Raw genomic sequence first — 13653 nt, 5'->3', positions numbered from 1 at the left:
AAAACCACTGGCATAAGCTAAAGAATGAAACAAATCGGACCTCTTCTTATTAAAGGCAGGGGTAAGAATTCAGGGACAAAGTGAAATACAGTAAGTCTCCAACTCTTTATCTAGTTTTAGAAGTGAAGTAAAAAGCTGGGAGTTAGCTTTGTTTGTTCGTTCAGATGATACTTGTTCAATAAATAGGCAAATACAAGCGTAATAATCATCGCCAACTCTTCAGCAGTTCTATATCCTAACGTGTCCAAGCAGTGCACCTCATGGACTCCTAATGACAGACCTGAGCATGGGTGTTCTTATCTCTGCTTTATACATGAAGACGCTGGGACCTGGGGAGGTGAAAAGTCTTTCCCAGGAGCATACAGCTTACAAGTAACTGAGCTGGGATTTGAACCCAGGTCTGCATGATTTAAAGTCCAAACTCAGAGCCATTGTGTTATCTCAGTCCATTATGGTAGAGTCTGTAATGCAACCTTATAAAAACTCCAAAGCCTGTGATTTAAACTGATGAGTATTTAATGAGACTGTCTACATTCAACATCAGCCTAGACAGAAGGTGGGTGGATTTGAGTGAAAGAATCAGAGTTTCCATGCTCTTACTTAAACAAGTCCCACTTATAAATCAACATGAGAAAAGTACATAATTAACCCCTTAATTGGTGGCACATGTTAAAGGCATATAACAGCATGCTGAAGAAAAAGAATACACTTTAATGACTCTGTTTCCAATTATCTGTCCCCGAGTGAGGTGGCCCATATACCATGAGGCTCCTCAGTGAAGACTTGGAGTTAAAAGCATGTACTTGACATTGGACAGTCGTGGGTTCTAATCCCTGCTCTGACACTTGCCAGTTGTGTGGTTTGGGGCAAGGCAATTTACAGCTGGGATCCTCAGCTAACTCTTCAGCAGGACAGAGGTTAAGACACTCACCTCTCAACAGTGAGCTGAGACCAGGTAATGGGAACCAACTTAGAGTGTCCTCCAGCCACCTGACTTTTCTTTCATCACAGTCACAACTGCTGGAAGTTTGTGCTTATTTGTATATTTACGTGTTTAATGGAGCTCTTACCCACGATTTTGAAAGCCCTGTAAGAGTGGGAGCTGTATCTCTCTTATTCACCGCCTCGCCAGCACTTGACATAGTACTTGGCACATAGTAGTACGTGTGTGCTAAGTCACTTCAGTCATGCCCTGCTCTTAGTGACCCCATGGACTGTAGTCCACCATGCTCCTCTGTCCAGGGGATTCTCCAGGCAAGAATACTGATGCCGGTTGCCATGCCCTGCTCCAGGGATCTTCCTGACCCAAGGATTGCACCCATGTCTCTTACACCTCTTGTACTGGCAAGCCGCTTCTTTACCACTAGCACTACCTGGGAAGCCCAGCACACAGTAGACACTCATTGTAAAAATGTTGAGTGAATCATAGACATCAATGCATTCTTTCTACTTTCTTCTAAGATAATGAGTTTCCTGACACTGGAGATATTCAGGCAATGGAACGATTAGATTCTCTATTCTGTGTCCCTATCATCGTCTCTTAGGGGGCCTTTCACCCTAACCATACATCACAATGTTTTGCAGCTACCCATTTCTGTACCTGTCTTCCCTGTGAGTCTATAAATTATTTCAGAGCTGAATGGATCACCTTTTAATCCCCATGAATGGTCCCAAAGTGGGATACATGCCCAAGTCTGATAAATAAAATGTGTAAAATAAAGATATCGAGGCCCTAGAGGGCATCCATCAGCCAAATTAGAACTCAGACAAAGTCGCCACTCAGTTATCTTCCATGTCACAAGTTCTAAGCCTCAGAAACCCTAGTGGTTGCCAACTCTGCTCACAACATCCAACCATCAGAAACAGAAGATTCAAGTTGTTACTTCTGCTGTTTCAGACAAAGGCAGGCAATCAATAACTGTATTAAATTAAATTGGCCGCATTTACAAAGAAAAATTGTGAGCCAGATTTTCCATTTCTAACTTTGCACTTCAAAGATAATTAAATCCAACCTTTCATAAAATAAATATCTATGGAGTTCCAGCCACTGTTCAAGTTCAGTTCAGTTCAGTCCCTCAATCGTGTCCAACTCCTTGTGACCCCATGGACTACAGCATGCTAAGCCTCTCTGTCCATCACCAGCTTCCAGAGTTTACTCAAACTCATGTCCATTGAGTCGGTGATGCCATCCAACCATCTCATCCTCTGTCATCCCCTTCTCCTCCTGCCCTCAATCTTTCCCAACATCAGGGTCTTTTCAGATGAGTCAGCTCTTCACATCAGATGGCCAAAGTATTGGAGTCTGAGCTTCAACATCAGTCCTTCCAGTAAATATTCAGGACCAATTTCCTTTCTGGTTAAACACGATGGTTAAATCCTGTTGGGTCATTTAAGACTGAGAGAATGATTTTGACACTGGGCATTCTTCTCAGTTTCCCAAAGGAAGCCAGATGTTCCTATTGGATTCTTTGGGTTAGAGAGACAAAAAAGAGGGGTTCAGAAATCTTGGAGATAAACTCTTCATCCTCTGGTCTCAGCACCTGTGAAGAAGGAAACTGGTGCTTAAAGGAAATAGTTAATTAAGCAACAAATACTTGCTAGCCAAAGAGAAAGATCCTTCAAAGCAGAATTTTCAGGCATTGGAAAGGATGGCTTACCTGTAGGTTTTCTCTCTCTAATTATCATGCGACCTCCCTGAAAACTGGAAGAGTCTATTACATCATCTGTGATTATTCTCCATGGGAAGAAACTAGAAAACTAGCATTTCTGTGGCTGGCTATAAGTTGATAGGTTTACGTATATAACCCAGTAGCAGGTGTGATATAGTACTGGAGCATGATAAACTTTTCTCTATTTGTCTTCACGTCTCTCAAGCATGCCTTTCTGTGCTAAGTTCTCACCAAAGTAACTGACAAAATATAAAACCCAAATAACTGGCAAAACTTAATTTCAGCTGTGTTGGACATCGCTTCTCTTACCTCCTGGCTTATTCAAGAGTTAAGGGGCTCTTACATGGCCCAGAACATCTGGGAACCAGTTACATGCCTCGTTCCTCTCTGGCCATGACAGGTATCCTTACTGTGCAAGCCCACAGCCCTAGAAGTGAGTGGCTCCGCTCTTTCCATACCCCATCATGGTGCAGAGATCTTAGCAAGGTCTGAGCTCATTAGTTGAACGAATATGTAAGGGCCATTTTTGTAGGTAAAACGTCATCAAATACCAGTAATTTTATATGAATCACCTACTGATGAAGTGTGCAGACAAGATTGCAACTTGCCAGAGAGCCAAAGCACTTCTACTTCTTTGGAAAACAATCGTGTACTACTAATTTCTGCTCACTACACCAGGCTCCCAGAAGAATCTGCACTGGCAGTACTATACTACATTAGAGGAGCTACTGGCAGAACAGACTTCAGGGTAAGCACCCCTCAGCTGGTCTGCTACAATGCAGCTGTCTCACTGATTCATCCCAGTCCCCGTTCCCTCCTGTCCATGGGGATTATCAAGTCTTCACAGTAATTTCCTTATAAAGTATTTTCATGGAGGAAATCGTCTATCATCTGCCTCAAGCTATGAGTCATGTATCTATACTCTCAGAAGAACACTCCTGTATACCACTCATCTGCAAGCCAAGTCAATCCTAGCCTGGGCAGGTGTTCCAAGTCCTTTAGAAAGCCTTTGAACTTCCCCTACAGAGGCCACTCTTTGAGGCAGTGTTGGAAAGACTTGCTTGACATCTCACTACAGGGAGCCTCTGGTCCCAACACACCAAAACTCCCTTGGATGAGATCACTGAGCCAAATGAAAACCAGAGGGAAACAGGACAGAGAGAGATACAGAACTTGTAGATCATGTGTCTGCTTGCCCCTCCCAAGCACCTTTCTGAGTCTTTCCTAAGGAGAAAACTCTCGATCTATGTGAAGAATTTTTTAAGCTATAAACTTCTTTGATGTTTGTGGCTCTTACAGAAATCTCAACAAGTTGCTACCACTATGAGACACAGTACAGAATGAGCAGACCTGGAATTTAGCCTCAGCTAACCACAATTCATAGTGTGTGGGCAGAGAAGGCAGCACTCTGGGCCTCCGTTTCTTATCTCTGATTTGAGCAGGATGATCTCTTAGCTCTTGTCAACTTGACAAAGTGTGCTGTGGATGAATCCTGAGTTATAGACGAGCAGTTACTCAGATAAGCTTGACATTTATTAGAGTCAGGCTGACTGTGGAATGATAAGGATGCAGTGTTTTAAGTCCAGTTTCACTCTTCTCCCTGGGCTAAATCACTCAACACTGCAGAGCTTCCATATCAAGAGGCCACTTCAAAACTGTCAGGCTGATGGTGGAGGTTGCAGCTCCCTCTGACTTCCCTTTCCCTGCCTATCTTCCAGCGAACACCTAAAAGTCATATTAAAGGAGATAAAACCAGAAGGCATTTTTGATATCTTTGTCTGGCTTTGGTATCAGGTGATGGTGGCCTCATGGAATGTGACTGGGAGTGTTCCTTCCTCTGCAGTGTTTTGGAATAGTTTCAGAAGGATAGGTGTTAACTCCTCTCTAAATGTTTGATAGGATTCACCTGTGAAACCATCAGGTCCTGGACTTTTAGTTTATTAATAACAGTTTCAATTTCATTACTTAAGTGATTGGTCTGTTGATATTTTCTATTTCTTTTTGTTCAGTCTTAGAAGACGGTACTTTTCTAAGAACTAATCCATTTCTTCTAGGTTCTCCATTTTATAAGCAAAGAATTGCTTGTAATAATTTCTTATGACTCTTTGTATTTCTGTGGTATCTCTTGTAACTTCCCCTTTTCGTTTCTGATTTTATTGATTTGGGCCCTCTTCTTTTTTTTTCTGGTGTATCTGGCTAAAGGTTTATCAAGAGTCTTCTCCAACACCACAGTTCGAAAGCATCAATTCTTCAGCACTCAGCTTTGTTTATATTCCAACTCTCATATCTATACATGACTACTGGAAAAACCATTGCTTTGACTAGATGGACATTTGTTGGCAAAGTAATGCCTCTGCTTTTTAATATGCTGTCTAGTTGGGTCACAACTTTCTTCCAAGGAGCAAGCATCTTTTAATTTCATGGCTGAAGTCAACATCTGCAATGATTTGGGAGCCCCAAAAAATAAAGTCTCTCACTGTTTCCAGTGTTTCCCCATCTATTTGCCATAAAGTGATGGGACCAGATGCCACAATCTTCGTTTCTGAATGTTGAGTTTTAAGCCAACTTTTTTACTCTCCTCTTTCACTTTCATGAAGAGGCTCTTCAGTTCCTCTTCACTTTCTGCCATAAGGGTGGTGTCATCTGCATATTTGAGGTCATTTATATTTCTCCCAGCAATCTTGATTCCAGCTTGTGTTTCATCCAGTCCAGCATTTCACATGATGTACTCTGCATAGAAGTTAAATAAGCAGGGTGACAATATACAGCCTTTATGTACTCCTTTCCCACTTTGGAGCCAGTCTGTTATTCCATGTCCAGTTCTAACTGTTGCTTCCTGACCCGCATACAGACTTCTCAGGAGGCAGGTAAGGTGGTCTGGTATTCCCACCTCTTGAAGAATTTTCCACAGTTTGTTGTGATCCACACAGTCAAAGGCTTTGGCATAGTCAATAAAGCAGAAGTAGATGTTTTTCTGGAACTCTCTTACTTTTTTGATGATCCAACAGATGTTGGCAATTTGATCTCTGGTTCCTCTGCCTTTTCTAAAACCAGCTTGAACATCTGGAAGTTCATGGTTCACATGTTGCTGAAGCCTGGCTTGGAGAATTTTGAGCATTACTTTGCTAGCGTGTGAGATGAGTGCAATTGTGCGGTAGTATGAGCATTCTTTGGCATTGCCTTTCTTTGGGATTGGATTGAAAACTGACTTTTTCCAGTCCTGTGGCCACCACTGAGTTTTCCAAATTTGCTGGCATAATGAGTGCAGCACTTTCACAGCATTATCTTTTAAGATTTGAAATAGCTCAACTGGAATTCCATCACCTCTACTAGCTTTGTTCATAGTGATGCTTCCTAAGGCCCACTAGACTTCTCATTCCAGGATGTCTGGCTCTAGATGAGTGAACACACCATGGTGGTTATCAGGCCATGAAGATCTTTTCTGTATAGTTCTTCTGTGTATTCTTACCACCTCTTCTTAATATCTGCTTTTGTTAAGTCCATACCATTTCTGTCCTTTATTGAGCCCATCTTTGCATGAAATGTTCCCTTGGTATCTCCAGTTTTCTTGAAGAGATCGCTAGTCTTTCCCATTCTGTTCTTTTCTTCTATTTCTTTGCACTGATCACTAATATGTTTCCTCTTAGCACTGCTTTTACTGCATCCCATAGGTTTTGGATCATTGTACTTTCATTTCCATTTGTTGCTAGGATTTTTTAAATTTCCTCTTTGATTTTTTTGGTGGTCCATTGGTTGTTTAGTGGCATATTGTTTAGCCTCCAAGAGTTTTGTGTTTTTTATAGCTTTTTTGTTTCTTCTACTTATAAGAAATTACAGATCAACAGCTCTGATTAACATGGGTGCAAAAATCCTCAACAAAATGCTAGCTAACTGAATCCAACAATGCATTTTAAATCATCATACACCACAATCAAGTGGGATTTATCACAGGGATGCAAATTTTTTAATATCTGCAAATTAAACATTATGATGCACCATATTAACAAACTAAAAACCATATGATAATCTCAATAGATGCTGAAAAAGTTTTTGAAAAAATTCAACACCCATTTATGATAAAAAAAACTTTTCAGAAAGTGGGCATAGAGGGAAGCTACCTCAACATAAAATAGACCATAGGTGACAAACCGGTAGCTAACATGCTCAATGGTGAGATGCTGAAAGCATTTCCTCTAAGATCAGGAACAAGACAAGGATGTCTACTCTCACCACTTTTATTCAACACAGTTTTGGAAGTCTAACCATGGCATTCAGAGAAGAAAAAGAAATAAAAGGAATCCAAATAGGAAAACAAGTAAAACAGTGACTGTTTGCAGATAACATGATACTATACATAGAATTTCTTAAAGATGCTACCAAAAGCTACTGCTGCTGCTGCTGCTAAGTCGCTTCAGTCATGTTTGACTCTGTGCGACCCCATGGATGGCAGCCCACCAGGCTCCCCCATCCCTGGGGTTCTCCAGGCAAGAACACTGGAGTGGGTTGCCATTTCCTTCTCCAATGCATGAAAGTGAAAAGTCAAAGTGAAGTCGCTCAGTCATGTCTGACTCTTAGCGACCCCGTGGACTGCAGCCCACCAGGCTCCTCTGTCCATGGGATTTTCCAGGCAAGAGTACTGGAGTGGGGTGCCATTGCCTTCTCTGACCAAAAGCTACTAGAGCTTTTCAATGAATTTGGTAAAGTTTCACAATACAACATTAATATACAGAAATCTCTTGCATTTCTATACACTAACAACACAAGATCAGAAAGAGAAATTAAGGAAATAATACCATTTATCATTGCATCAAAAAGAATGAAATACCTAAGAATAAACCTACTGAAGGAGGCAAAAGACCTGTGCTCTGAAAACTATAAGATGCTGATGAAAAGCACCAAAGATGACAGAGACAGATGGAAAGATATGCCGTGCTCTTGGACTAGAAGTATCAATATTGTCAAAATGACTGTGCTACTCAAAGCAATCTATAGGTTTAGTGTGTACGTGCTCAGTCGTGTCTGGCTCTTTGTGACCCCAGTCACTCTATGGAATTTTTCCAGGCAAGAATACTGGAGTGGGTTACCATTTCCTACTTCAAGGGATCTTCCAGACCCAGGGATCAAACCCACATATCCTGCGCCTCCCAAGTCTCCTGCATTGGCAGGCGGATTCTTCACCACTGAATCCCTCAGTTTCAATGCAATCCCTATTAAGTTACCAATGGCATTTTTCAGGAACTGTAACAAAAAAGTTTTTTTTTTTATTTATAGAGAAATACAACAGACTCTGAATAGTCAAAGCTATTCTGAGAAAGAAAAACAGAGCTGGATGTATCAGGCTGCTTGACTTCAAAGGACACTACAAAGCTACAGTAAGCAAGACTATATCATACTGGCACTGGCACACAAATGGAAATATAGGTCAATGGAACAGGATACAAAATCCAGAGGTAAACCCATGCACCTATGTTCAATTAATCTGTGACAAAGGAGGCAAGAATATACAATGGAGAAAAGACAGTCTTGTCAATAATTGGTGCCTGGAAAACTGCAGCTGCTGTGTGGGGTAGGAAAGGAGTAGAGGTGAGACTGCTTCTCAGGACCGAGGCCAGCCCAGGGGAACTCCCCAGGGAGGAAAGTGATTCCCACACCTCTATGATAGCTGCACACCAGCCTCCAGGCCCTGCTGGGAAAGCCTCTAGCTGTGAGGCAAGCAATACCATCCATCTGATTCTGAATGGTGAGAATTTTCCAGCATCACCCGAAGACATAGAATGCATGGTGACTGGGAAAACAACAGAAGAACAGGACCCAGAAAGCCTGCTATTGATTCCAGGTGCACAGCAAGATGGAGGCAAATCAATGAAAGATATTTGATTAAACAGAGTAACAAGTACCCTCAGTTTGGTCAGCCTAGAATCCCAAGGCCTGTAACAAAAGGTGCTAGTATTTTTTATATGCTTACATATTTTTTTCCTTAACCGTTTTCATTTTAGTGAGCACATTTCTGGAACATAGCTTGAGGGTAACTTTTCCATCATTTAAAAAATGAGAAAATAAAGGCCTAGAATAGCCAATAGCCATCATTTTGAGATTACTTAAGAGTGAGGCAAGCATAAACAATTGATTAAGTGTATCTTATTTAATGTTGAGAATAACTTTCAGAAGTACTGGTTATTAATGTACCCATCTTACAAACGAGGGACCAATAACAAAGAAGTTAAATAATTTGTCTAAGACTCTAAGCCTTTTTCTAACCAGTTAGTGGTTAACTACAATGGAACCAGATCCATGCCAGAAACTTCCACAATTCCTGCATTAGCACTGAAAATGCAGACTTCTCACTGTTTCCTGCGGCCACAGGGCCTGAAGAAATACAAGCAAAGCTCTTCTTGCCTCATCAGACTGTTATGCACAAACTCTGTAATCATTCAGGGTGGTCCAACTGAGTCCAAGAGTGACATCTTTGCCTTTAGGTAACTGTTAAATACGTAAGGAAGCACCCCCAATCACAGGAGGTTGGGGATCGAGTCCACTGCTTGGATTTAGATCTTCCTGCTGCCATTTATTCCCCATGTGCCTTGGACAATTTACTTAAGCTCTCTATTCCTCACACCTCCCTCCATCTGTAAAACAGGAATAATGATAATATCTACTCAGTGTACTCACTGTAAAGGTCACTGTACTTCTTACGTGCCTAGTGGGAACCACTCAGTCAACATAAGCCTTTGCTATCCATCGTTGTCCACAAAAGAAATCTAAGAGAAGCCAAGAACAGAAAAAGGAAAGGGACAAATTAAACGTCCTTGCTAGTATCTAACTCAGTTGTGACAAATCAGTCAAAAAAAAAAAATCAATCTTCGTTGACTCAGAGCTGTGCATTCCCTCTGAAATTTGCATTAAGTCTTGAGATGGTCTGACTCACTTGTATTCATCACAGTTGCCTGCACACACACCAGTAAACATGACCCAAACCAGTCCCCCAGCCCTTCCAAAACGCCAGACCCTCCAACTTAGCACTGGCCAATGCTGGTCTTTAACTCCTCCCCTCTCCCCTCTTCTTCAGTTCCAGCCAAGAGGTCATCCTCAGAAAGTAGTAACAGTTATACTAAGTGAAGCAGGTCAGACAGAGAAAGACAAATATTACATGATATGGCTTATATGTAGCATCTTACAAAAGACTACAAGTGAACTTATCTGTGAGAAACAGAGTTACAGATGTAGAACACAAGCTTATGGTTCCCAAGGGGTAAGGCAGAGTGGGGGGATAAAATGGAAGATTTGGATTGACACATACATACAACCATGTACAAAACAGATAACTAATAAAGACCTACTGTATAGCACAAGGAAAGTGAAGTGAAAGTGAAAGTAAAGTCGCTCAGTCCTGTCCGACTCTTTGGACCCCATGGACTGTAGCCTATCAGGCTCCTCCGTCCATGGGATTTTCTAGGCAAGAGAGCTGGAGTGGATTGCCATTTCCTTCTCCAGGAGATCTTCCCAACCCAGGAATCGAACCCGGGTCTCCGGCATTACAGGCAGACGCTTTACCGTCTGAGCCACCAGGGAAGCCCAAGCCCAATACTCTGCAATAGCCGATACAGGGAAAGAATCTGAAACAGAGTGGCTGTATGCATATGTACAGCTGATTCACTTTGTTGGACACTTGAAACTAACACAGTGTTGTAAATCAACTATTGGAGGAAGTCAACTCCAATAAAATGTTTTAAAATAAACAAATAAAAGAAAATTCAGTTTAAAAAAAAATACATGAAAAAAGGAAGGAAGGGAGAATTGGCAGACAAGACAGCACTTGGTCTCACTAATGAGGATTCTGAGTTTCAGGGAAGAGACATGATTTTCTCAAGATAATTCACCTTGAAAATGGTTAAGATGGCTGGAATCCAAAACTGCTGTGCCAGTCCTATGCCTTTTCCACCTTTTCCATCGTTCAACTCATCATTCAGTCTTTTCACAGGAACATTAATTGACTTCTCAGTGCTTCAAGATGGAAGGCACAATTCTTGACCACGGGGAACACTCAGTGCCTTTGAGGAAATGGACGAGTAAGTCAGTGATAACAATAAAGGCAAAGGCTCTCATCACCTAGGAAATCATTTCAAGAAAGCTTTATGGTTTACCTAAAAATTCTGCCACAGATCAGAAGCCATTCTGAAAACCATGATATGCAGGAGCAATATTCAAAATAATTAACTAGTGGTATGGCATAGGTCGGATGGCACCCCACTCCAGTACTCTTGTCTAGAAAATCCCATGGACGGAGGAGCCTGGGGGGCTGCAGTCCATGGGGTCACGAAGAGTCGGACACGACTGAGCAACTTCACTTTCACTTTTCACTTTCCTACACTGGAGAAGGAAATGGCAACCCACTCCAGTGTTCTTGCCTGGAGAATCCCAGGGATGGCGGAGCCTGGTGGGCTGCGGTCTATGTGGTTGCACAGAGTCGGACACGACTGAAGTGACTTAGCAGCATGGCATAGGTGCCAACAATAAACAGATGCTGGCTACAGACAGATCTGTTACTAAGCATGTGAAAAGGTATGGTGCCTACCCTCAAAGTGTTTATGACCTAATGAGCTAAAAAAGGCCAGTATACAATGTGCTAAAAATAAAAAAATATAAGCCTAGATGAGCATGGATGAGGCATCCTTCTCTCTGAAGGTAAGGTCATGGAAACTGTCTTACAAGTAAATCTTGAAAAATAATATAGGAACTTGCCATGAAGCTAAAGTCCAGGGCAGGTTATTTAAGGGACTGGGAATGTACAAAGGCTTAGAGGCCTCTAAATTATTTTTTGAATTTTTTACTTAACATTTTTAAGTTGCTAATATCCTCAGGGATCTCTCATTTGGTAACCCATACCCTGAGAGCTATAAAAGAGAGGAGATTTGCTCAGAGTCACACATTAAGGTCTGCAGCTTCAGGACTCAAACTTACTCTACACCAAAGCTCTTTCCACTTTGCTCTGCTGACCAGACAACCTACTTTTTGTTGATTCACCATATTCCAGCAGGCAGGGAAGCTCTCCTCTGTCCGTGTGCTCACTCACTGATCAATGATGTCTTTGAGCTCTTCTTCTTTAGTTGTCTAAGAAGTGAGAAGAGATGCAGAGGAAGAACACTGAACAAAACCTCGCAGACAGCAAGTCAGGGAACCCTGACCCTGAACAGGCGCATCTAACTGAATGACTAGCCCACTGTGCGGGACCCGAGCTCCTTCACTGCTTCGGGAGAGATTTCTGGCAGATACAGAGTCATGTGGGACTTTTGGAAGGAGTTAACGCATTAGATGAATCCCCAGAAGGAGGAGGAGGAGGTTGGGAGCAGTAGAGGAGTCAAGGGGTCCTATGGGAAGTGAATGCTAGACTTCTCAAAGAAATGGACACTCAGCTTCCTCAGACAGTACTGGTCCTGGCCTATATTCCACTCACTGGATGTTTTATCTCGGGGGGAAAAAATGTATTGCATCTAACAGACCTTCAAATAAGTGAGAATGATTTCACCTGAGGTGAACCCCTACAACCCTCAGCCTCCAAACCACATCCTCCACTGGTAACCTGTGAAAGAACGCAGCAGACAAACAACAACAAAACCAGGCTTGGGCTGAGGACTCCGTGCAGAGGTGATGTGTACACACATTCACCCTACCCTCTCACGTGGGAAAAAGCGCTTAGTGTAGGGAGAAGAATGCAGCTATAAGAGGTGGGATGCCAAGAGGTGCTGCCTCTGCCAAACAGGAGGCTGAATGGTTATGAATTCCATTAACATCTTCTGCTGTAAGGTCTAACACGGTTTGGTTGCTCAATTCTGACCTTGATGACCATCTACATGGAACGCAGCCCAGATGGGTAAGTCATTTAGCCTCCCTAGGTCCCCTCTCCTCATCTGTGAAATGGACGTGTTGGGCAATCTAGTTTCCCTCTTCTGTTCTAAAAGTGAAACAAGAAGAATTCAATTATAAGACACAGCGTGTCAAACGTTCACTTGTTCCTCCATTGCTTCTTTCATTCAATAAGCATTTACCGAGCTTCCACAATCCCCAAGGTTCTCTGCTAGGCAAGGAAGAGCAGGTGTCAGTACTGTCCTCTGGAAGCCTAGTGAGTAGGAGAAGAAACTAGATGTATACACATATAGTTATACCACGTACAGGCAATGAATGCCCTAACAGAGTTGTAACAGGCTATGGTGCATGGAAGCATTTCTTGTGGAAGACATCTAGAAAGCTGGTGAAGTTGGGCTTCTCCGTTGGCTCAGATGGTAAAGAATCTGCCTGGAATGTGGAAGACCTGGGTTTCATCCCTGGGTCAGGAAGATCCCCTGGAGAAGGAAATGGCAACCCACTCCAGTATTCTTGCCTGGAGAATTCCATGGACAGAGGAGCCTGGAGGGCTAGAGTCCAAGGGGTCACAAAGTCAAACATGACCTAGCAATAAACACTTTCTTACACTTTCATGGTGAAGTTAGATCCAAACTGGATGCCAAGTGGATGTGCGAAGGTAGAGGTGAAGACTCCAGGCAGAGACCATTAGCAACGGTACCAGTAGTATACCATCTCCAGGTATCGGAGAGCATATGGTGTATGCAGACCCGTTTCCCTGGAAGGGAGGCTGCAAAAGCCCCAGAGAAAGATGAAAACAAGTGTCTTATCTGGGTTTCTCTTACTTAAAAGCCAAGGTATGGCTTAAGATACCACAAAGGCTTTGGAGAAAACTCCTTTCATAAGTAGCCTCTTCTAAAAATACACAAATAAAGCTAAACATCTCATTTTTATGTTACGGAATATACTTCTATGACAGCTAACTATTATATTATATTATTTTATAAAGCTATGCTTTATAATGTTCTTATTTGTGTTTCCACCGGCCTGTTTCCTGCCTTGAGGACCAGCCTGATTACATTTGGCTTTGTTTTGTTTTCTCCCTGCAATTGCAGGAGCCACTTGTAATGCATGCCAAGTCGCTTCA

Source organism: Bubalus kerabau, chromosome 4, assembly GCF_029407905.1.
Source record: "Bubalus kerabau isolate K-KA32 ecotype Philippines breed swamp buffalo chromosome 4, PCC_UOA_SB_1v2, whole genome shotgun sequence".
NCBI lineage: Eukaryota > Metazoa > Chordata > Mammalia > Artiodactyla > Bovidae > Bubalus > Bubalus kerabau.
The sequence above is the reverse complement of the archived record's forward strand: the minus strand, read 5'-3'. Positions refer to the sequence as shown.